Source organism: Oncorhynchus mykiss, chromosome 4 (genome assembly GCF_057628025.1).
Source record: "Oncorhynchus mykiss isolate SJ-2025 chromosome 4, ASM5762802v1, whole genome shotgun sequence".
NCBI lineage: Eukaryota > Metazoa > Chordata > Actinopteri > Salmoniformes > Salmonidae > Oncorhynchus > Oncorhynchus mykiss.
In genome coordinates, this window is record NC_143025.1 from 91,331,925 (window position 1) to 91,357,258 (window position 25,334).

Genomic DNA, 25,334 nt, shown 5'->3' on the forward strand with positions numbered 1-25,334 from the left:
TGTGAGGCAGGGGTGTGTGCTGGCACCGGTACTCTTTAACATCTTCCTCTTAGGAACTTGAAGGCTGCAGCGGAGTTGCGGTGGACTTCAGGTTGCATGGAAACCAATTCAACATCAGGAGGTTCCAAGCGACCGCCAAGGTTTCGACGAAGCGGATTCTTGAGCTGCAGTATGCTGATGACTGTGCTCTTGTGGCCCACACTCCGGAAGACCTTCAGTCCGTGAGGGTCTGTGAGAATGTGAGGGTCTATAGCAGGATGGGACTGTCTATCAACACCCCCAAGACAGAGGTGGTCTGCCAATGGAGATCCAGCCCTCCACCCACCATGCCTGTCTTCACCATTGAACACAAATCACTGGTAATAGTTCCGTCCTTAAAATTCCTTTGTAGAAGGACTGCAGCATCGACCTCAATTCAAAATAGGATCGAGCATCAGCTGCCTTCAGGAAACTCAGACGTAGGGTCTTCCACAACAGGGATCTCCACCTCCACACCAAAGTCTCCATCTAACAAGCTGTCTGCATCACCACACTTCTTTACAGCTGGGAAGCCTGGGTCACTTACAGTCGCCACAACGAATGGCTCGAGGGATTCCACATAAGATGCCTGCAGTGCATCCTGGGAATCACTTGGTGGAACAGTGTGCCCCACACAGAAATACTTGCTAAGACCAGTGCTTCATTTGTAAATCGGGAGGTGCCGGGAACAAACAGTGAGCAGGAGAGTTGGGTGACCTGGGGAGTTCTGAGGTTCCTGGGATGAATGGAGAAAAGAAAACAAATCTCCTTTATAGTAAAACACTGCATTCAAACCATTGCATTTGTGTAGTGGCATAGATCAGTAGAATGGAGGAACTTACAGAAGTTACACACATGAAGTACATTTTTTGTAGCATAATGTCCGGGAAAATGTCTGGGAAAATGTTGTCCGTTTTATAAATTGCATTTCATGCAATTCTACATCATCATTCTACGTACATGACTTTGGCAGAATCTCTTGTTAATTAATAGCACACAAATGATCCAAATGGCAAGCTACAAACGGAGAATCAGAGATTAGGCCTAGGTCTGTAGAGACACATATTGTAGGCTACAATATGAGGAGGACAATTGTAGTCCTATAAATGCTTTCCAGTTTCACTGACTCACCCAATGATGCGCAGATAACAAGCTGGTGATGGCCGATGCGATCGTGCCAAAACTCTCTCTCTCTCTGTCTCTCTCTCTCTCTCTCTCTCTCTCTCTCTCTCTCTTTCTCTCTCTCTCTCCTGTAAAACAAGATTTGTCAGATAATCAAATATTTTGGTGGCATACAGCATAGAGTCTTAATAAATGATTAAGTGCAACCCTTCAGAGATGAGAGTTTGGGCTCATGTCTATCAGAGCATGGAGGGAGAGAGAAAGCATAGAAAGTGAATCTCATTCTAGTTATATGAGACATACAGCCACCGTCGCGTGTTGGCCACGCACGCGTTGGTCTCAAACATATTCTATGACCACATACTCCAGTATAACTGTGGGGTTTTACAAGTCTACATTTCTTATAAACCTCATTTTCAACACATTACTGTACAGCAACATTTTTAGGCGGCACTGCAGAACACCTGCCATATGCATAAGCCCACATACCTGTGGGGTATCCGAGACCTGAATTTCATATCCTTTTCAAAAACATCAATGTAGCAGTAGAACAAACACATCACAATCATTTGATTTGATATCAGAATATTCTTCAACTAAAATAAATCAATGGTAAAGGTAAGGTAAAAACATATTTAAATATATGTGATTTAAACAATGTGATAGTATGAAGCGTGTTCAGATTAACGTCACCGTACAGAACAAGTTTGTAAAGGAAAAAGTTTGTTTTCAAAAAACCTCCACATAAACACAGCAATTTCCTCCTGCGTCTTCTCCTCCCTGTTTCTTGTTTTGCTCCTGGTGTCTGCGACACATCTGTGTCCTTTAGTAATCCATGACATCACATAGGGGGCTGGGTTAAATTGGGGTCAGGGGTGGGCCGACAAGGTTCAGAGAGAGTAGCCGTGATATGGTGGAGGTATGCAGAGAGGCGCGGGTTGAGGTGCAAATCAGATTCATTTGAGAAAAATCACGCTCGCATTCTGCACTGGAAATCATGTCTATCAGAGAAGAGAGGATGGGGATGGTGTTGACCGTCTTCTTTATCATTGCCATTAGTGTCCCTGTACTGCCTGTAGGTCTGTATGACAGTAAGCGGACTGTCAATGCCAAACCGCTGGCAGAGAGATCCTATCTCTGTTCTTTTTCATACAGTGCTCCCGAGTCCTGCGGCCACTATTGCACATCCTCTATCAACTGGCTGTATCCTGTATTGTCCACCACCCGTCCTCCTTGAGAGAACATTCTGGCCTCCATGTTCCTCGCCAAGCTCTCGAAAAGCTCCCAGCTGATTAAGGACTCTGTCGCAGGGTCTTCCAACATTCAGTTTGACGCCTTGGAAAGAGTTCTCCTGAATCCCTCTCTGGTTGAGTTGTGTGTGTGTCGGCCTGGCTGCTCTGCCATTGCACTGAACACCCTTGCTTCCATGGTGACTGCCCTATGTACAGTAATAACTGTGCAGTCTCTCTTCTGGAGTGACAATGCAGATAGTTCTTGAAGTGCATCACACATAAGGCCTAGATTGTTAACAAACGCATGCGAGGATGTGCTCATGGCGAGGCCACTATAGTTCTGACAGGTCACGCTCTCATGGGACGCATCCTCAAGCTGCTGTGGTGAAATGATTATGAAGAGCCGGTTCTACAGTTCTAAAACGGAATGCCACCCATCTCGTGTCCAAGATCCTGCCGATTTTGCACAGCTGAATGTCTAAACTCTGTGCACTCCCTCAGCTCCATTCGCTTTTTATTGGATAGGCTGTAAAGCGCATATAGTCCAGCAGTATTTTTAAATGATCACCTACTGCGAGCTCAAGTCTGTGTGCCAAGCAGTGCCAAACTTTTAAATCAGGGAAGAGAGCCTGGAGCCTTGTTGCTAATCCGCTCTTGCGTAACAGCATGAGACGCTCCATCACATGGAATTCCAATGAGGGTTTTGGAGAGAAAGTCCTCAGTAAACTTTATACCCTCTTATGCAGATAACAGATTACAGACAATTCCCTCAGCAGATAAATCCTCCAGTTCCACGAGATCATCAAAAATGTTTTGCTGGTCAGTCAATATCTGCCAGCCGAAAGTCTGATGTATACAATCAAGGCACTCTTTTTATTCAAACTAGTGGCCTCATCGAGCATAAGGCTGATTTGGGGAGAGAACTGTACTGTTTCTTTCATATCGTTAATTTGTTTCATTTCGGATTAAATACGTTGCTGTATGTTGGAGCAATTCTCCCCATGTCAAGTCCATGTAACTCCTAACAGTCAAAACCATGAGCGGGCCTGTGACGTTTAGCCTCCTTGTCAGAGGAGATTAAAGTAGTCTCAAAGTATTTTCCTCCTCAGGAGACTGAAAAGATTTGGCACGGGTCCGCAGATCCTCAAAAGGTTCTACAGCTGCACCATCGAGAGCATCCTGACCAGTTGCATCACCGCCTGGTATGGAAACTGCTCGGCATACGATTGTAAGGCACTACCGAGGGTAGTGAGTACAGCACAGTACGTCACTGGGGCTAAGCTTCCTGACATCCAGGACCTAATGTATAAACCAGGCGGTGTCAGAGGAAGGCCCAAAAAAGTTGTCACCCAAGTCATAGACTGTTCTCTCTACTACCACACGGAAAGCGGTACCGGAGTGACAAGTCTAGGTCCTAAAGTCTCCTTAACAGCTTCTACCCCCAAACCATTAGACTGCTGAACAAATGGCCACTAGGATTATTTACATTGACACCCCCCCACCCCCCCACCCCTTTGTTTTTGCACTGCTGCTACTTGCTGTTTATTATCTATGCATAGTCACTTTACCCCCACTTACATGTACAAATAACCTTGCATAACCTGTACCCCCGCACATTGACTCTGTACCGGTATCCCCTGTATATAGCCTCCACATTGACTCTGTACCGGTACCCCCTGTATATAGCCTCCACATTGACTCTGTACCGGTACCCCCTGTATATAGCCTCCACATTGACTCTATACTGGTACCCCCTGTATATAGCCTCCATATTGACTCTGTACCGGTTCCCCCTTGTATATAGCCTCCACATTGACTCTGTACCGGTACCCCCAGTATATAGCCACATTACTAACCTGTAACCCCGCACATTGACTCTGTACCGGTACCCCCTGTATATAGCCTCCACATTGACTCTGTACCGGTATCCCCTGTATATAGCCTCCATATTGACTCTGTACCGGTACCCCTTGTATATAGCCTCCATATTGACTCAGTACCGGTTCCCCCCTGTATATAGCCTCCATATTGACTCTGTACCGGTACCCCTTGTATATAGCCTCCATATTGACTCAGTACCGGTTCCCCCTTGTATATAGCCTCCACATTGACTCTGTACCGGTACCCCCTGTATATAGCCTCATTACTAACCTGTACCCCCGCACATTGACTCTGTACCGGTACCCCCTGTATATAGCCTCCACATTGACTCTGTACCGGTACCCCCTGTATAGAGCCTCCACATTGACTCTGTACCGGTACCCCCTGTATATAGCCTCCACATTGACTTTGTACCGGTACCCCCTGAATATAGCCTCATTACTAACCTGTACCCCAGCACATTGACTCTGTACCGGTACCCCCTGTATATAGCCTCCACATTGACTCTGTACCGGTACCCCCTGTATATAGCCTCCACATTGACTCTGTACCGGTATCCCCTGTATATAGCCTCCACATTGACTCTGTACCGTAACACCCTGTATATAGCCTCCACATTGACTCTGTACCGGTACCCCCTGTATATAGTCTCCACATTGACGCTGTACCGTAATACCCTGTATATAGTCTCCACATTGACGCTGTACCGTAACACCCTGTATATAGCCTCCACATTGACTCTGTACCGGTACCCCCTGTATATAGTCTCCACATTGACGCTGTACCGTAATACCCTGTATATAGCCTCCACATTGACTCTGTACCGGTACCCCCTGTATATAGTCTCCACATTGACGCTGTACCGTAATACCCTGTATATAGTCTCCACATTGACGCTGTACCGTAACACCCTGTATATAGCCTCCACATTGACTCTGTACCGGTACCCCCTGTATATAGTCTCCACATTGACGCTGTACCGTAATACCCTGTATATAGTCTCCACATTGACGCTGTACCGTAATACCCTGTACATAGCCTCCACATTGACTCTGTACCGTAATACCCTGTATATAGCCTCCACATTGACTCTGTACCGTAATACCCTGTATATAGTCTCCACATTGACGCTGTACCGTAATACCCTGTACATAGCCTCCACATTGACTCTGTACCGTAATACCCTGTATATAGCCTCCACATTGACTCTGTACCGTAATACCCTGTATATAGTCTCCACATTGACGCTGTACCGTAATACCCTGTACATAGCCTCCACATTGACTCTGTACCGTAATACCCTGTATATAGCCTCCACATTGACTCTGTACCGTAATACCCTGTATATAGTCTCCACATTGACGCTGTACCGTAATACCCTGTATACAGCCTCATTACTAACCTGTACCCCCCCACATTGACTCGGTACTGGTGCCGCCTGTTTATAGCCTCCCTATTGTTAATTTCTTATGTCACTTTTTATTTATTTTTTACTTTGTTTTATTTAGTAAATATTTTCTTAACTCTATTTCTTGAACTGCTTTGTTGGTAAAGGGCTTGTGAGTAAGTATTTCACCTCTCCCGGCGAGTCTGATTTGCTAGAAGGCCTACTAATGGATTCGCCGGTGGTGATGCTGTACTGGTGAGATAAGCAGTGCTACTAGCTAAGACATCGCCATCAGCAGCAGTTTGCTTCTCACTCCTCATCTGCCGCTGACAGTTCTCTGGCTCGTTTCAGGATTGATTCACCGTATATTTCAGACATTTTTGGACTTGAAAAACTCATGAAAGTTGATTGCCTTTTCTTATTCATTATTGATTTGGGGGGGGGGGGGGGCAGCTACATCTTGGCCAGCGGTCTGCAGGGGAGGCCAGCTACATTGTGGCCGGTGGTGTATAGGGGGGACCAGCTACATCTTGGCCAGCGGTCTGCAGGGGAGGCCAGCTACATTGTGGCCGTGGTCAGTAGGGGGGGCCAGCTACATCTTGGCCAGTGGTCTGCAGGGGGGGCCAGCTACATCTTGGCCAGTGGTCTGCATGGGGGGCCAGCTACATCTTGGCCAGCGGTCTGTAGGGAGGGCCAGCTACATTGTGGCCGGTGGTGTATAGGGGGGGGCAGCTACATCTTAGCCGGTGGTCTGTAGGGGGGGCCAGCTACATCTTGGCCGGTGGTCTGTAGGAGGGGCCAGCTACATCTTGGCCAGTGGTCTGTAGGGGGGGCCAGCTACATCTTGGCCGGCAGTCTGTAGGGGGGGCCAGCTACATCTTGGCCGGCAGTCTGTGGGGGGGGCCAGCTATATCTTGGCCGGCAGTCTGTGGGGGGGGCCAGCTACATATTGGCGGGCGGTCTGTAGGGGGGGCCAGCTACATCTTAGCCGGTGGTCTGTAGGGGGGGCCAGCTACATCTTGGCGGGCGGTCTGTAGGGGGGGCCAGCTACATCTTAGCCGGTGGTCTGTAGGGGGGGCCAGCTACATCTTGGCGGGCGGTCTGTAGGGGGGGCCAGCTACATCTTAGCCGGTGGTCTGTAGGGGGGGCCAGCTACATATTGGCCGGTGGTCTGTAGGGGGGGCCAGCTACATCTTGGTCGGCGGTCTGTAGGGGGGGCCAGCTACATCTTGGTCGGCGGTCTGTAGGGGGGGCCAGCTACATCTTGGCCAGTGGTCTGCAGGGGGGGCCAGCTACATCTTGGCCAGCGGTCTGTAGGGGGGGCCAGCTACATCTTGGTCGGCGGTCTGTAGGGGGGGCCAGCTACATCTTGGTCGGCGGTCTGTAGGGGGGGCCAGCTACATCTTGGCCAGTGGTCTGCAGGGGGGGCCAGCTACATCTTGGCCAGCGGTCTGTAGGGAGGGCCAGCTACATTGTGGCCGGTGGTGTATAGGGGGGGCCAGCTACATCTTAGTCGGTGGTCTGTAGGAGGGGCAAGCTACATCTTGGCCGGTGGTCTGTAGGGGGGGCCAGCTACATCTTGGCCGGCAGTCTGTAGGGGGGGCCAGCTACATCTTGGCCGGCAGTCTGTAGGGGGGGCCAGCTATATCTTAGCCGGTGGTCTGCCTGCTACATATTGGCCGGTGGTCTGTAGGGGGGGGGGGGGGGCAGCTACATCTTGGTCGGCGGTCTGTGGGGGGGGCCAGCTACATCTTGGCGGGCGGTCTGTAGGGGGGGCCAGCTACATCTTAGCCGGTGGTCTGTAGGGGGGGAGGGGGGCAGCTACATCTTGGTCGGCGGTCTGTAGGGGGGGCTAGCTACATCTTGGTCGGCGGTCTGTAGGGGGGGCCAGCTACATCTTAGCCGGTGGTCTGTATGGGGGCCAGCTACATCTTGGCCGGTGGTCTGTAGGGGGGGGGCAGCTAAGTCTTGGCCGGCAGTCTGTAGGGGGGGCCAGCTACATCTTAGCCGGTGGTCTGTAGGGGGGGCCAGCTACATATTGGCCGGTGGTTTGTGGGGGGGGGGCAGCTACATCTTGGCCAGTGATCTGTAGGGGGGGCCAGCTACATCTTATCCGGTGGTCTGTAGGGGGGCCAGCTACATTTTGGCCGCTGGTCTGTAGGGGGGGCAGCTACATCTTGGTCGGCGGTCTGTAGGGGGTGGGCAGCTACATCTTGGCGGGCGGTCTGTAGTGGGGGCTAGCTACATCCTAGCCGGTGGTCTGTGGGTGGGGCCAGCTACATCTTGGCCGGTGGTCTGTAGGGGGGGCCAGCTACATCTTGGCGGGTGGTCTGTAGGGGGGGCTAGCTACATCTTAGCCGGTGGTCTGTAGGGGGGCCAGCTACATCTTGGCCGGTGGTCTGTAGGGGGGGGGCCAGCTAAGTCTTGGCCGGCAGTCTGTAGGGGGGGCCAGCTACATCTTAGCCGGTGGTCTGTAGGGGGGGCCAGCTACATATTGGCCGGTGGTTTGTGGGGGGGGGGGCAGCTACATCTTGGCCAGTGATCTGTAGGGGGGGCCAGCTATATCTTAGCCGGTGGTCTGCCTGCTACATATTGGCCGGTGGTCTGTAGGGGGGGGGGGGGGCAGCTACATCTTGGTCGGCGGTCTGTGGGGGGTGCCAGCTACATCTTGGCGGGCGGTCTGTAGGGGGGGCCAGCTACATCTTAGCCGGTGGTCTGTAGGGGGGGAGGGGGCAGCTACATCTTGGTCGGCGGTCTGTAGGGGGGGCTAGCTACATCTTGGTCGGCGGTCTGTAGGGGGGGCCAGCTACATCTTAGCCGGTGGTCTGTAGGGGGGCCAGCTACATCTTGGCCGGTGGTCTGTAGGGGGGGGCCAGCTAAGTCTTGGCCGGCAGTCTGTAGGGGGGCCAGCTACATCTTAGCCGGTGGTCTGTAGGGGGGGCCAGCTACATATTGGCCGGTGGTTTGTGGGGGGGGGGGCAGCTACATCTTGGCCAGTGATCTGTAGGGGGGGCCAGCTACATCTTATCCGGTGGTCTGTAGGGGGGCCAGCTACATTTTGGCCGCTGGTCTGTAGGGGGGGCAGCTACATCTTGGTCGGCGGTCTGTAGGGGGTGGGCAGCTACATCTTGGCGGGCGGTCTGTAGGGGGGGCTAGCTACATCCTAGCCGGTGGTCTGTGGGTGGGGCCAGCTACATCTTGGCCGGTGGTCTGTAGGGGGGGCCAGCTACATCTTGGCGGGCGGTCTGTAGGGGGGGCTAGCTACATCCTAGCCAGTGGTCTGTAGGTGGGGCCAGCTACATCTTAGCCGGTGGTCTGTAGGGGGGGCAAGCTACATCTTGGCCGGTGGTCTGTAGGGGGGGCCAGCTACATCTTGGCCGGCGGTTTGTAGGGGGGCAGATGAAGCACTACAAGGACCTGTTGAAAACGTTGCTGAACAAGTGCAACACGAAACCCACAGACCTGGAGGATGCTGCTGCAGACCGTTCCACCTGGCGGGAGCTCTACCAGAGCGGTGGACAGAGGATGAGGAGACAGACAACCACGCCTGCCCCGCCAACACAGACCTGGAGGATGCCCCACCTGCAATAAAGTTTATAGATCTCAGATTGGACTCTACAGTCAAAGAATTCATCATCGGATACGATGGACCACCATAATGTCACGTGTGTGTGTGTGTGTGTGTGTGTGTGTGTGTGCGTGTGTGTGTGTGTGTGTGTGTGTGTGTGTGTGTGACCTTTCACTAGACCAGAGTATCGGAGTGTTGTAGTTTTCAGCTAACGTTAGCTAAATAGCTAGCGTTTGGAACATTGCATTTGGTTGACCTGGCCAAATATAGCTTGGCTACTGTAACAGTTTAACTTTAGTTTATCCCCTCGCCCCTACCCAGGCTCCCTCTGCACACAGACAACAGTCACCCATGAAGAATCGTTACCCATCCCTCCATTAAAAGCCACGGCACTTGCAGAGCAAGGGGAACCACTACTTCAAGGTCTCAGAGCGAGTGATGTCACTGATTGAAACGCTATAAGTGCGCACCACTGCTAACTAGCTATCGGTTTCACATCCGTCACACTCACCCCCCTTTTGACCTCCTCCTTTTCCGCAGCAACCAGTGATCCGGGTCCACATCATCAACGTAACAGTATAACTTTAATCCGTCCCCTCGCCGGGCTCCGAACCAGGGACCTTCTGCACACATCAACAGTCACCCTCGAAGCATCGTTACCCATCGCTCCACAAAAGCCACGGCCTTTGCAGAGCAAGGGGAACCACTACTTCAAGGTCTCAGAGTGATGTCACCGATTGAAACGCTATTCGCGCGCACCACCGCTAACTAGCTAGCCATTTCACATCGGTTACACTATTCATGGTGATGTATTGGTTGACCTAGCCAGCTATAGCTAGGCTACTGATGATGTATTGGTTGACCTGGCTAACTATAGCTAGACTATTCATGGTGATATATTGGTTGACCTAGCCAGCTATAGCTAGACTACTCATGGTGATATATTGGTTGACCTAGCTAACTATAGCTAGACTATTCATGGTGATATATTGGTTGACCTAGCTAACTATAGCTAGACTATTCATGGTGATATATTGGTTGACCTAGCCAGCTATAGCTAGACTATTCATGGTGATATATTGGTTGACCTAGCTAACTATAGCTAGACTATTCATGGTGATATATTGGTTGACCTAGCTAACTATAGCTAGACTATTCATGGTGATATATTGGTTGACCTAGCTAACTATAGCTAGGCTACTCATGGTGATATATTGCTTATTTATTGCTTTTGATGCGCATTGAAAAGTGCTACAGACATTTAATCAATTAGCATTATTATACCAAAGATAGTTTATTTAGTTTAGTAGAGCAGAAAGATCTGATGAAGGCCAAGAGGCCGACATGTAAGTTTAAATAAAAAGGCGATACTAGCAAGAGCAGTGTGCGGGTTTCTCTTTTCCTTCAATGTTTCTAATTGTTATCATGCACCAGCAACAAGATGGCTCAGATGTGCGAGGGCATTTTTTTTTTATGTTGAAATGTTGAAAGTTAAACACACCAACAGTAGATAACCAGTATCAAATAAACGTCTTTATTACAAACATGACTCTGTTTTCAATGAGAAAACAGAAATCGAGGTTAGTGATTGCTTCTTTGATGCCCAGAAGCTGTTTTCGGTCGTAGGAAATGATGGGGAGACATTATGTACAAAAAAAGTTAAGATCAGCTTAAAAAAAACACACAAAATAGCAGAATTGGTCAGGAGCCCATAAAACGACTGCTATCAAATCAAATCAAAGTTTAGTTGTCACGTGCGCCGAATACAACATCTTACAGTGAAATACTTACTTACAGGCTCTAACCAATATTGCATAAAATGTGTTATCCACTGCAGTGCCATCTTCTAGTCATCTTCTAGTCCTACTAAAGCACGTAGCTAGGTAAGGCACGGCAAGCAGGACGCTGAAAATCTGTTTTAAAAAAAATGTACAATGAAAAAGTTGTGATAATTGTAAGGAGAACAAAAACTACTTCGCTAACTACATTTGAATACCAGAGCAGAAGCTTCGCTTTTCGCTATCTTCCAAATTGTTTTGCTTTTTTTTTTTTCATTTTTAATTAATGAATTTATGTCACCTTTATTTAATCAGGTAGGCCAGTTGAGAACATGTTCTCATTTACAACTGCGACCTCTGGCCAAGATTAAGCAAAGCATCTTATTTGGAGAGAACTAGCTGTCAATACTTTGTAGCCTCATCTTCCAAAACATTGTGCCTGTGAAATTTCCAAATAGTGTGCAGTGGATTCCACTAGATGAAAAGCCTAAATTAGTATAACATCCTGGCATTTAAAGCATCCTGGCATTTAAAGCATCCTGGCATTTAAAGCATACTGAAGGGCCAGTTTCCAGACAGCTTTGTGCCCTAATTGAGCCCGACGGAAGGATGAGTTTCCAGTTAGCTTTCAGCCCCAATGTAATCTGATTTGGAAAGCCAGTTTTGTGTTAGCTTTGAGCCCTAATGGAGCTTGATGGAAGGGCCTGTTTCCAATTAGCTTTGAGCCATAATGGAGCTTGACGGAAGGGCCTGTTTCCAATTAGCTTTGAGCTATATTTGAGCGTGATGAAAGGGATAGCATTCAGTTAGCTTTTAGACATAATGGAGCCTGATGGAAGGGCCTGTTTCCAGTTAGCTTTGAGCCCTAATGGATCCTGATGGAAAAACAGTTTCCTGAAATGTCATTACTAATCATCTACTGCCTGGGCGACTGAAAGGCTTCCTGTCCCCATCCACATTGTTTATAGAGCCTGTCACATGCTGATTGGCCGGGACATGACAGGTGCTGTCACGGTGTGTCAGGATTGGCTTGCATGTTAAATGATGTCTCCAGAGTGGTGACCCTGTCACAGGAAATAACACGGTTCTATTTGTGATGTCACACAGGCAGCCAGTGTGCATAACCTGTTCCATTCATCTCCTTTTCTCTCCCCTCTCAAATGCATTCACCAAGACCAGAATTTGTGATGCACAGAGGACAGCCACAGCCGGAGCTTGGACTTTTAAAATAGATTTAGACAATGTTATTGTGAGTTGGGATCGCCAGAATTGGCACCAAACTCAACCAAAAGCTTGTCCCATAGGGAGATTATGAAGCTAGCATAGTTGTGTTTGTCCCATTAGGAAGATTATGAAGCTAAGGTAGTTGTGTTTATCCCTTTGGGAGATTATGAAGCTAGCATAGCGGTGTTTGTCTCATAGATTATGAAGCTAGCATAGCTGTGTTTGTCTCATAGATTATGAAGCTAGCATAGTTGTGTTTGTCCCATAGATTATGAAGCTAAAGTAAGTGTGTTTGTCCCATAGGGAGACATGATGACTCTGTGTTTGATTGAATTAAAACACTTTGTCAGGGTACTGTTTGACAGTGAACATCCTCTAAGCCTCGGTGTGACGATTTACATGTATAAAACTTAGTGACCGAGCCAGATGTTCATGCAACAAGCTCCATTGGCTTCAGCACCAGTGTGTATTGGTGTGTGTGTGTGCGGTTGGTCTTTGTGTGCGGTTGGTCTTTGTGTGTGTGTGTGTGTGTGTGTGTGTGTGTTGGCTCCACCCTCATAGAGCAGAACCTATAAGATAATTACCATCTGTTGAGGACCAGCTCCATACGGTCCTACCATCACACACACACACTCTCTCTCCCATCTCACTTGCTGCCAATCGACCTACCGGCCAGTATGGTCAATCATATAACAGTGTGTTTAAACTCTTCTACATTACAAGACTGAATCCTAATGATGGAATAGGATGAAGTATTGTTTTTAGAATGGCTTTGACTTATAAGATCAATCACCATATTTTCTAATAAAATTGTGTAATAGAATATGACAAATTTGAGGGAAGTTGGCCCCTCAGTGAAGTGATTTAGAAACTCAATTCAGCAAGCTATTCCAGACTATAAGAAACCAAATACTACTATGCATAAACAAAACTGCTGTGCATTACAGTTGAAGCACCAAGCACCAAGCCAAATGTTTCCAATAAAATCACTTAGGCGTGACCAACAGATTCGCAATGAATCTGGTCTGTGTTTGCACCTGGTGTTGAGGCCAACAGGGAGGGGTCAAAGGAGGGTTCATGGGAGGGTTCATAGGAGGGGTCAAAGGAGGGGTCATGGGAGGGTTCATAGGAGGGGTCAAAGGAGGGCTCATGGGAGGGTTCATAGGAGGGGTTATGGGAGGGGTCATAGGAAGGGTCATGGGAGGGGTCATGGGATGGGCCATAGGATGGGTCATCAGCGGGGTCATAGGAGGGGCCATAGGATGGGTCATCAGCGGAGTCATAGGAGGGGCCATAGGATGGGTCATCAGCGGAGTCATAGGTTGGGGTCATAGGAGGGGTCATCGGAGGTGTCATAGGATGGGTCATAGGAGGGGTCATAGAAGGGGTCATCAGCGGAGTCATAGGTTGGGGTCATAGGAGGGGCCATAGCATGGGTGATCAGCGGGGTCCTAAGAGGGGTCATCGGAGGCATCATAGGATGGGTCATAGGATGGGTCATAGGAGGGGTCATCAGCAGAGTCATAGGAGGGGTCATGGGAGGGGTCATGAGTGGGGTCATAGGAGGGGGTCATAGGAGGGTGTCATGGGAGGTGTCATAGGCATAGTGAATGTAGCTTGTTGTTATTGTTGTTTCCTGTCATTCATCAGTAAGATGATATTGTCTCTAAAAGGCACGTCACGGCTTAGTAATCCACTTTTGATACTGTGTCGTTGTGTTTTCATTGTTCCTTTCCTCTAGAGATTTGCGTCAAACACACCCACACACAAACAGACACTGTCTTACACACACCGTCTTGCCCCACCATTTATTGTTGTCTGTTTAATAATGAATACCTGTATTAGATAGAACGTGCGTTTTTGTGGCTATAGTCAAGGTTGCCTGTTGTCCCCTTTCTCATTGACTGTCTTTGATGTTAAAGGTAATGCTTTATTTGGGAGCTGTCACAGGTCACGCAGTACACAAATTAAAGGACAAAATATCTCAGGCCTGATGTTGAGTTGTATGGCGTGCTTATGCCGGGGATACCAAAAGGTTTCTATGGGAAGTCTATGGGGTTTAAAATGGAGCCGAAGAAGAAGGCAGATGTTTTAAGTGTCCCCAACCGATTGTTTTTTGCGTTACTTATTTTGTACATAATGTTGCCACTACCGTCTCTTATGACCGAAAATAACTTCTGGACATCAGGACTGCGATTACTCACCACGGACTGGCAGAATCCTTTTTTTCCTTTAACGAGTTTGACGAGTCCGAAGCGAACGATATACTGCTTTCTCAGGAACAGGCCCAGATACCCGTGATTTGCATGAAGAGGAGATGGAGAAAAAAGGGTCTGGAGGGCGGGCTTTCTTCTGAGAATTCGTAGGCGATCGAATGAACCCCGACTTCCTTCCATTCTGCTAGCAAACGTGCAAACTTTGGAGAATAAAATAAATGATGAAAGGGGCAGGAGGGAGGGCTGCCTTCTGAGAATTGTAGGCGATCGATTTGCAACAAGAAGGTCTGATATATTTTTTACTGAAACAGGACCCAAGTGGTATATACAAAGATCCAGTCCATTTAAAACATTGGAGGCCTCTTATACTTCAGTGTTGTGATGCAAAAATCCTAGCTAAATGCTTGGCGCATAGAATTTAAAAAGTATTGTCAGATACTATTCATCCTAATCAGACAGTTTTTTTTTACATGGATGATACATTGGAGATAATATAAGACACGTGCTGGATACAATAGAATACTATAAAATATCGGGGACACCAGGCCTGGCCAAAAGTCATGGAAAATGCAGAGTGCCAAATTCAAATAAATTACTATACAAATCAAACTTTCATTAAATCACACATGCAAGATAGCAAATTAAAGCTACACTTTCACAATTTCTAAAGACTGTTGACATCCAGTGGAAGCGATAGGAACTGCAAGAAGGTCCCTTAGAAATCTGGATTTCCAATGAAATCCCATTGAAAAGAGAGTGACCTCAAAACAAAACATCTGAATGGTTTGTCCTCGGGGTTTTGCCTGCTAAATAAGTTCTGTTATACTCATAGACATGATTCAAACAGTTTTGGAAATTTCAGAGTGTTTTCTATCCAGCTCTACTAATAACATGCATATCTTAACTTCTGCGGATGAGTAGCAGGCAGTTGAATTTGGGCGTGCATTTCATCCGGACGTGAAAATACTGCCCCCTGTCACCAAGAAGTTAAACAGTCTAGAGGAGTCTAGAGTCTAGAGGAGTAAAACAAGGTTGTCCACTATCGGCATATCTATTTATTAATGTCATCAAAATGTTAGCTGTTAAAATTACATCCAACAATAATATTAAGGGATTAGAAATCCGTGGCTTAAAAACAAAGGTGTCATTGTACGCTGATGATTCATGTTTTCTTTTAAAACCCAAATTAGAATCCCTCCAGAGCCTCATAGAGGATCTAGATAATTTTTCTAACCTGGATTAAAACCAAATTATGATGAGTATAAGTATATTACATAATGGATCACTAAAAAAATGCAAACTTTACATTACCGTGTAGTTTACCAATTAAATGGTCTGACAGAGATGTGGACATACTCGGTATACAAATCCCAAAAGAAATAAATTATCTCACTCCAATTTTTATAGAAAGTTAGCAAAAATAGATAAGATCCTGCAACCGAAAAGAAAATACCTGTCTATTTGTGGTAAAATCACCCTGATTAACTCTTTAGTCATATCACAGTTTATCTATTTGCTTATGGTTTTGCTTACACCTAGTGACCTGCTTTTTAAATTATATGAACAAAAAATATTCTATTTTAATTGGAATGGCAAGCCAGACAAAGTTAAAAGGGCCTATTTATATAACGAATATGAATTTGGAGGGCAGAAATGATTAAATATTAAAGCATTAGACCTCTCACTAAAGGCATCAGTCATACAAATGTTATACTTAAATACAAACTGATTCTCTAGTAAATTGGTAGGAATGTCTCACCCCGTGTTCGAGATTGGCCTTTTTCTCTTTATTCAGATTACAACTGCTCACTTTCGGTTGTTTGAAAAGGAATTAATCTCCAAAATATCGTTATTTTGTAAACAAGCCTTAGAAAGTTGGTTGCAATTTCAGTTTAGTCCACCTGAAAAGACAGAACAAATAATACAACAAATATTGTGGTTAAACTCAAATATACCTATTGATTTAAAAATATATATATATTTTTCAATTACATTTTTAAAAAGGGTATAAGTTTAGTGAATGATATCATAAATATGGAGTTATGTCACACATGAAGCTAACACAGACATATGAATATGTCTGCTCAACCCAAAATTGCAACCAACTAATTGCAACATTACCACAAAAATGGAAGAGGCAAGTAAGAAGGGGAAAAAAGTAAGGAACTTGTCTGTCGGCCCTGCATTAAGACATCAGTCAGGAAGTTAAAGCTTGGTCGCAAATGGGTCTTCCAAATGGACAATGACCCCAAGCATACTTCTAAAGTTGTGGCAAAATGGCTTAAGCACAACAAAGTCAAGGAGCAATGGGCCGAAATTCACCCAACTTATTGTGGGAAGCTTGTGGAAGGCTACCCAAAACTTTGACCCAAGTTAATCAATTTAAACGCAATGCTACTAAATACCAATTGAGTGTACGTAAACTTCTGACCCACTGTGAATGTGATGAAAGAAATAAAAGCTGAAATAAATAATTATCTCTACTATTATTCTGACATTTCACATTCTTAAAATAAAGTGGTAATCCTAACTGACCTAAGACAGGAAATTGTTATTAGGATTACATGTCAGGAATTGTGAAAACTGAGTTGAAATGTATTTGGCTAAGGTACACCACATCAGTCATTGGCTTCATCAATAAGTGCACCAATGATGTCGTCCCTGACAGTGACCTACCCCAACCAGAAGCCTTGGATTACAGGCAACATCCGCACTGAGCTGAAGGCTAGAGCTGTCGCTTTCAAGGAGCGGGACTCTAACCCGGAAGCTTATAAGAAATCCCGCTGTGCCCGCAGACAAACCATCAAACAGGCAAAGTGTCAATACAGGACTAAGATCGAATCGTACTACACCGGCTCTGACGCTCGTTGGATGTGGCAGGGCTTGCAAACCATTACAGACTACAAAGGAAAGCACTGCCGACAGCTGCCGAGTGACACGAGACAAGCTAAATTACTTATATGCTCGTTTCGAGGCAAATAACACTGAAACATGCATGAGAGCACCAGCTGTTCTGGAAGACTGTGTGATCACTCACTCCGCAGCCGATGTGCATTGTTGGTTAGGGGTGAGTGAACATTTCACTGTAAGGTTGTACTCGGCGCAAGTTGTACTCGGCGCATGTGACTAATACATTTTGATTTGATTTGATTTGAATGGGTTGCTTGTCTTGGTAAACATTGTAGAATCTGTGCCTTCTAAAAGGCTGTTACTGTTTTTCATTTTTTTGAAAGGCCCTGAATCCCATTAGCATCTATACTCCACGAGATGTTGTGTACGGTTCACAACAGCTCACTGAGGCTATATCCAGTGGCATAGTGGTCCAATTACTGGATGGTACTACACTAATAATTGAATGGGTTACTAGACACCGTCTATGCTACCATGCTAATAATTAACTGGGTTACTAGACACCGTCTATGCTACTATGCTAATAATTAACTGGGTTACTAGACACCGTCTATGCTACTATGCTAATAATTAACTGGGTTACTAGACACCGTCTATGCTACTATGCTAATAATTAAATAGGTTACTAGACACCGTCTTTGCTACTATGCTAATAATTAACTGGGTTACTAGACACCGTCTATGCTACTATGCTAATAATTAACTGGGTTACTAGACACCGTCTATGCTACTATGCTAATAATTAACTGGGTTACTAGACACCGTCTATGCTACTATGCTAATAATTAACTGGGTTACTAGACACCGTCTATGCTACTATGCTAATAATTAACTGGGTTACTAGACACCGTCTATGCTACTATGCTAATAATTAAATAGGTTACTAGACACCGTCTATGCTACTATGCTAATAATTAACTGGGTTACTAGACACCGTCTATGCTACTATGCTAATAATTAACTGGGTTACTAGACACCGTCTATGCTACTATGCTAATAATTAACTGGGTTACTAGACACCGTCTATGCTACTATGCTAATAATTAACTGGGTTACTAGACACCGTCTATGCTACTATGTTAATAATTAACTGGGTTACTAGACACCGTCTATGCTACTATGCTAATAATTAAATAGGTTACTAGACACCGTCTATGCTACTATGCTAATAATTAACTGGGTTACTAGACACCGTCTATGCTACTATGCTAATAATTAACTGGGTTACTAGACACCGTCTATGCTACTATGCTAATAATTAACTGGGTTACTAGACACCGTCTCTCCACCATCTATCCATATGTAGCCTTGCATTGATATGTGCTCTGCTTTTTAACATTGAATCTACACTCCGTGTGTTAGCACACAAAGCGTGGCGCCCTAAGACTCATGTGATCCCAAATGGCACCCTACCCCTTACATAGTGCACTACTTGTGACCAGAGCCCTGTGGGTCCAAGTCAAAAGTAGTGCACAATATAGTGTGCCATTTGTCACATAATAACACTGTGTGTTAGCACTGGACACACTGATTGGTGCATGAGATGCTGTACCTTTTGATCCTTGCTCAGGGGCCATGGCTACTCTCTGGTCCTTGCTCTCCAAGACATCTGGTAGCAGGTAGCCTAGTGGTTAGAGGAGGCAGGTAGCCTAGTGGTTAGAGGAGGCAGGTAGCCTAGTGGTTAGAGGAGGCAGGTAGCCTGGTGGTTAGAGGAGGCAGGTAGCCTAGTGGTTAGAGGAGGCAGGTAGCCTAGTGGTTAGAGGAGGCGGGTAGACTAGTGGTTAGGGCGACGGGTAGCCTAGTGGTTAGAGGAGGCAGGTAGCCTAGTGGTTAGAGGAGGCAGGTAGCCTAGTGGTTAGAGGAGGCGGGTAGCCTAGTGGTTAGAGGAGGCGGGTAGCCTAGTGGTTAGAGGAGGTGGGTAGCCTAGTGGTTAGAGGAGGCAGGTAGCCTAGTGGTTAGAGGAGAGGGGTAGCCTAGTGGTTAGAGGAGGCAGGTAGCCTAGTGGTTAGAGGAGGCAGGTAGCCTAGTGGTTGGAGGAGGTGGGTAGCCTATTGCTTAGAGGAGGCGGGTAGCCTAGTGGTTAGAGGAGGCAGGTAGTCTAGTGGTTAGAGGAGGCAGGTAGCCTAGTGGTTAGAGGAGACAGGTAGTCTAGTGGTTAGAGGAGGCGGGTAGCCTAGTGGTTAGAGGAGGCGGGTAGCCTAGTGGTTAGAGGAGGCAGGTAGCCTAGTGGTTAGAGGAGGCAGGTAGCCTAGTGGTTAGAGGAGGCGGGTAGCCTAGTGGTTAGAGGAGGCAGGTAGTCTAGTGGTTAGAGGAGACAGGTAGCCTAGTGGTTAGAGGAGGCAGGTAGCCTAGTGGTTAGAGGAGGCAGGTAACCTAGTGATTAGAGGAGGCAGGTAGTCTAGTGGTTAGAGGAGGCAGGTAGTCTAGTGGTTAGAGGAGGCGGGTAGCCTAGTGGTTAGAGGAGGCAGGTAGCCTAGTGGTTAGAGGAGGCAGGTAGCCTAGTGGTTAGAGGAGGCAGGTAGCCTAGTGGTTAGATGAGGCAGGTAGCCTAGTGGTTAGGGCGACGGGTAGCCTAGTGGTTAGAGGAGGCAGGTAGCCTAGTGGTTAGAGGAGGCAGGTAGCCTAGTGGTTAGAGGAGGCAGGTAGCCTAGTGGTTAGAGGAGGCAGGTGGCCTAGTGGTTAGAGGAGGCAGGTGGCCTAGTGGTTAGAGGAGGCAGGTAGCCTAGTGGTTAGAGGAGGCAGGTAGCCTAGTGGTTAGAGGAGGCAGGTAGCCTAGTGGTTAGAGGAGGCAGGTAGCCTAGTTGTTAGAGGAGGCGGGTAGCCTAGTGGTTAGAGGAGGCGGGTAGCCTAGTGGTTAGAGGAGGCAGGTGCCTAGTGGTTAGAGGAGAGGGGTAGCCTAGTGGTCAGGGCTATGGGTAGCCTAGTGGTCAGGGTGACGGGCCAGTAACTGAAAGGTTGCTGGATCGAATCCCTGAGCTGACAAGGTACAAATCTGTCGTTCTGTTCCTGAACAAGGCAGCTACCCACTGTACCTAGGCTGTTCTTGTAAATAAATAAATAAATCCTAACTCACTTGCCTAGTTCATTTGAAAATGAAATTAGATCCTGTGCTAAGTTGGATGTGTGTTAAACCATTTCCTTCCTCCACCTAGACCCAATTAAAACCTCTTAAACATTAACTCCACTATGTAGGGAACTTTGAGTGATTCTGGACCAGTTCCCGAACAATGTTTTTTTTTGTGTACAGAGCGCTCTGTGAACGACCCAACATCAATTGCTGTGCACTCAATGATGGTCAAGATGTCTCTGCAGTGAAAAGCTGCCATCATACAGTCTCCTGACCGTCAGTAAGCATTTCCCTGTTGGTCTACACCTGTTGTTTACGAAGCATGCAACAAATACAAGTTGATTTGATTTGACTGTGTGACAGCTCTGGTTGTCCCACTTCACATGCCGTTCTCTGCTCTCATCTGAGCTACAATATGTGAAATCTTACACCTCATTTGCATAGGCAGTGACACGCCACATTTTCTGGCCTATCCAGACAAGGAATCAGCTTACAATACGGGACTTTCTCTTGGTTACAGAGGGATGAGATCTTAAAGCTGAAGTTGTAACTAGTCAGCAGGCATTTGAATGATGTCGCTCAGAGGATGATGGGCAGAAAATGCTGTCATCAGTTATATGAAATGAGAGCCCCTGTCGAAAGCAGTGCACTATATAGGGAACAGGGTGCCATAGAGCCCTGGTCTAAAGTAGTGCACTACATAGGGAATAGGGTGCCATTTGGGATGTATCGTCTCCTCTGAGATTTCCAAGAATTCATGGATATTCATTGTTTGTTCACTCAGTGTTCTCTTCCTAGCTCTTCTGATCAAACAAAGGGTTTAGCAGTCTGTCCAGGGTGATGGGAAGTCAATCCACAGGGTTCAGCAGTCTGTCCAGGGTGATGGGAAGTCAATACACAGGGTTTAGCAGTCTGTCCAGGGTGATGGGAAGTCAATCCACAGGGTTTAGCAGTCTGTCCAGGGTGATGGGAAGTCAATCCACTCTCCTGCCTCTTTAGGGATGGAGGATTTGGACGCAGCTGTCAGGAAGCTGAGAAGGTCCAGAACTACCCCAGGCTGGGGTGCACTCAGCTGGGGAGGGTCCTCTAATCCTGGCCCTGTTTGGAGGTGGTGTTGGAGGATTTGGATGTAGCTGTGAGGAAGCTGAGAAGGTCCAGAACTACCTCAGGCTGGGGTGCACTCAGCTGGGGAGGGTCCTCTCTTCCAGGCCCCTTCCTAGATGGTGGTAGTAGTTGTTGTGGTAGGGGTCGGTTAATGATGCGGCAATGGTTGGGAATCTGGCTGGTCCTTTTATATGGTGTACATTTTAGGAAATGTTCAGCTTCAAACCTGAAGGAGGAGTGAGGTGTGAGGGTATCCTAAAATGGACACCGTAATCTCAGTCCCATCTTGTTTAATTAGCCATGTGGCGAGCTGCTGGCCTCCTGGTCTTCTCAGCCAGAGATGGGAGGTTGGAGACGCACAGGATGTACACAGAGCACCAGCGATGGGTCGGTAAAATAGCTCCACAGGTAAATAACTTAAGAGCCAGAAGCTTCCTGATTTAGACTGGCTGTAAATTGAGGTGATTCAGCCATTCTGCTGACCTTGGAACAGAAAGACACTGGCTTCTGGAGAGCTTGGATCATCAGGAAACTATATCAGGTAGGTTTACTGGAAGGTTGATAGGTTTCCCCTCCATTGTTCCTTAAGTTAAGATACTCTACAGTACCAGTCAAAGGTTTGGACACACCTACTCATTTAAGAGTTTCTTCTTTATTTTAAACTATTTTCTACATTGTAGAATAATAGTGAATACATTAAAACTATGAAATGACACATATGGAGTCATGTAGTAACCAAAAAAGTGTTAAATAAATCAAAATATATTTTATATTTGAGATTCTTCAAAGTAGCCACCCTTTGCCTTGATGACAGCTTTGATGACAGCTTTGATGACAGCTTTGCACACTCTGGAGTTGTGGAGCTGAAAATAGCTGTGCAGCAATGCTTCCCATCCAACCTGACAGAGATTGAGAGGATCTGCAGAGAAGAATGGGAGAAACTGCCCAAACACATGTTTGCCAATCCTATAGCGTCACAGCCAAGAAGACGTGAGGCTATAATCACTGCCAAAGGTGCTTCTGTCAGAGTCGTGTGTATAAGTGGCAGGGAAGTCAGGCGCAGGAGAGTCAAACGGAGTGTAAATGGAGTCTTTTAATATAAGTCCACTTAACATGCTCCAAACACTAAATACAGTGCCTTGTGAAAGTATTCGGCCCCCTTGAACTTTGCGACCTTTTGCCACATTTCAGGCTTCAAACATAAAGATATAAAACTTATACAACTTTTTTGTGAAGAATCAACAAGTGGGACACAATCATGAAGTGGAATGACATTTATTGGATATTTCAAACTTTTTTAACAAATCAAAAACTGAAAAATTGGTCGTGCAAAATTATTCAGCCCCTTTACTTTCAGTGCAGCAAACTCTCTCCAGAAGTTCAGTGAGGATCTCTGAATGATCCAATGTTGACCTAAATGACTAATGATGATAAATACAATCCACCTGTGTGTAATCAAGTCTCCGTATAAATGCACCTGCACTGTGATAGTCTCAGAGGTCCGTTAAAAGCGCAGAGAGCATCATGAAGAACAAGGAACACACCAGGCAGGTCCGAGATACTGTTGTGAAGAAGTTTAAAGCCGGATTTGGATACAAAAAGATTTCCCAAGCTTTAAACATCCCAAGGAGCACTGTGCAAGCGATAATATTGAAATGGAAGGAGTATCAGACCACTGCAAATCTACCAAGACCTGGCCGTCCCTCTAAACTTTCAGCTCATACAAGGAGAAGACTGATCACAGATGCAGCCAAGAGACCCATGATCACTCTGGATGAACTACAGCTGAGGTGGGAGACTCTGTCCATAGGACAACAATCAGTCGTATATTGCACAAATCTGGCCTTTATGGAAGAGTGGCAAGAAGAAAGCCATTTCTTAAAGATATCCATAAAAAGTGTTGTTTAAAGTTTGCCACAAGCCACCTGGGAGACACACCAAACATGTGGAAGAAGGTGCTCTGGTCAGATGAAACCAAAATGGAACTTTTTGGCAACAATGCAAAACGTTATGTTTGGCGTAAAAGCAACACAGCTGAACACACCATCCCCACTGTCAAACATGGTGGTGGCAGCATCATGGTTTGGGCCTGCTTTTCTTCAGCAGGGACAGGGAAGATGGTTAAAATTGATGGGAAGATGGATGGAGCCAAATACAGGACCATTCTGGAAGAAAACCTGATGCAGTCTGCAAAAGACCTGAGACTGGAACGGAGATTTGTCTTCCAACAAGACAATGATCCAAAACATAAAGCAAAATCTACAATGGAATGGTTCAAAAATAAACATATCCAGGTGTTAGAATGGCCAAGTCAAAGTCCAGACCTGAATCCAATCGAGAATCTGTGGAAAGAACTGAAAACTGCTGTTCACAAATGCTCTCCATCCAACCTCACTGAGCTCGAGCTGTTTTGCAAGGAGGAATGGGAAAAAATGTCAGTCTCTCGATGTGCAAAACTGATAGAGACATACCCCAAGCGACTTACAGCTGTAATCGCAGCAAAAGGTGGCGCTACAAAGTATTAACTTAAGGGGGCTGAATAATATTGCACGCCCAATTTTTCAGTTTTTGATTTGTTAAAAAAGTTTGAAATATCCAATAAATGTCGTTCCACTTCATGATTGTGTCCCACTTGTTGTTGATTCTTCACAAAAAAATACAGTTTTATATCTTTATGTTTGAAGCCTGAAATGTGGCAAAAGGTCGCAAAGTTCAAGGGGGCCGAATACTTTTGCAAGGCACTGTATGTACATACATAAACAAACATGGGTACGAGGACCCGTCGCGCACCTATACAACATAAAACAGCACTTGACATAAAACAATCTATGACAAAGACATTAGGGGGAACAGAGGGTTAAATACACAACAGGTAATGAATGGGATTTTAAACAGGTGTGTGGGAAGACAAAACCACTGGAAAATGACAAATGGATCAATTATGGCTAGAAGGCCGGTGAAGTCGACCGCCGAGCACCGCCAGAACAAGGAGAGGCAACGACTTCGGTAGAAGTCGTGACAGCTTCAATACAGTTCAGTGCATTTGGAAAGTATTCAGACCCCTTGAACTTTTTCCGCATTTTGTTACATTGCAGCCTTATTCTAATATTGATTACATGTTTATCCCCTCATTGATCTACACACACAATACTCCATAATGACATCACAATACCCCATAATGACATCACAATACCCCATAATGACATCACAATACCCCATAATGACAAAGCAGAAACAGGTTGTGAAATATCACATTTACATAAATATTCAGACCCTGTCCTCAGTACTTTGTTGAAGCACCTTTGGCAGAGATTACAACCTCAAGGCTTCTTGGGTATGACGCTACAGGCTTGACAAACCTGTATTTGGGGAGTTTCTCCCAGTCCTCTCAATCTCTGTCAGGTTGGATGGGGAACGTTGCTGCACAGCTATTTTCAGTTCTCTCCAGAGTCTGGGCTCTGGCTGGGCCACTCAAGAACATTCAGAGACTTGTCCTGAAGCCACTCCTGCATTGTCTTGGCTGTGTGCTTAGGGTCGTTGTCCTGTTGGAAGGTGAACCTTCACCCCAGTCTGAGGTCCTGAGCACTCTGGAGCAGGTTTTCATCAAGAAACTCTGTTACTTTGCTCTGTTCCTTTTTGCCTCAATCCTGATTAGTCTCCCAGTCCATGCCTCTGAAAAACATCCCCACAGCATGATGCTGCCACCACCATGCTTCACAGTAGGGATGGTACCTTGTTTCCTCCAGACATGATGCTTGGCATTCAGGCCAAAGAGTTTAATCTTGGTTTCATCAGACCAGAGAATCTTGTTTCTCATGGTCTGAGAG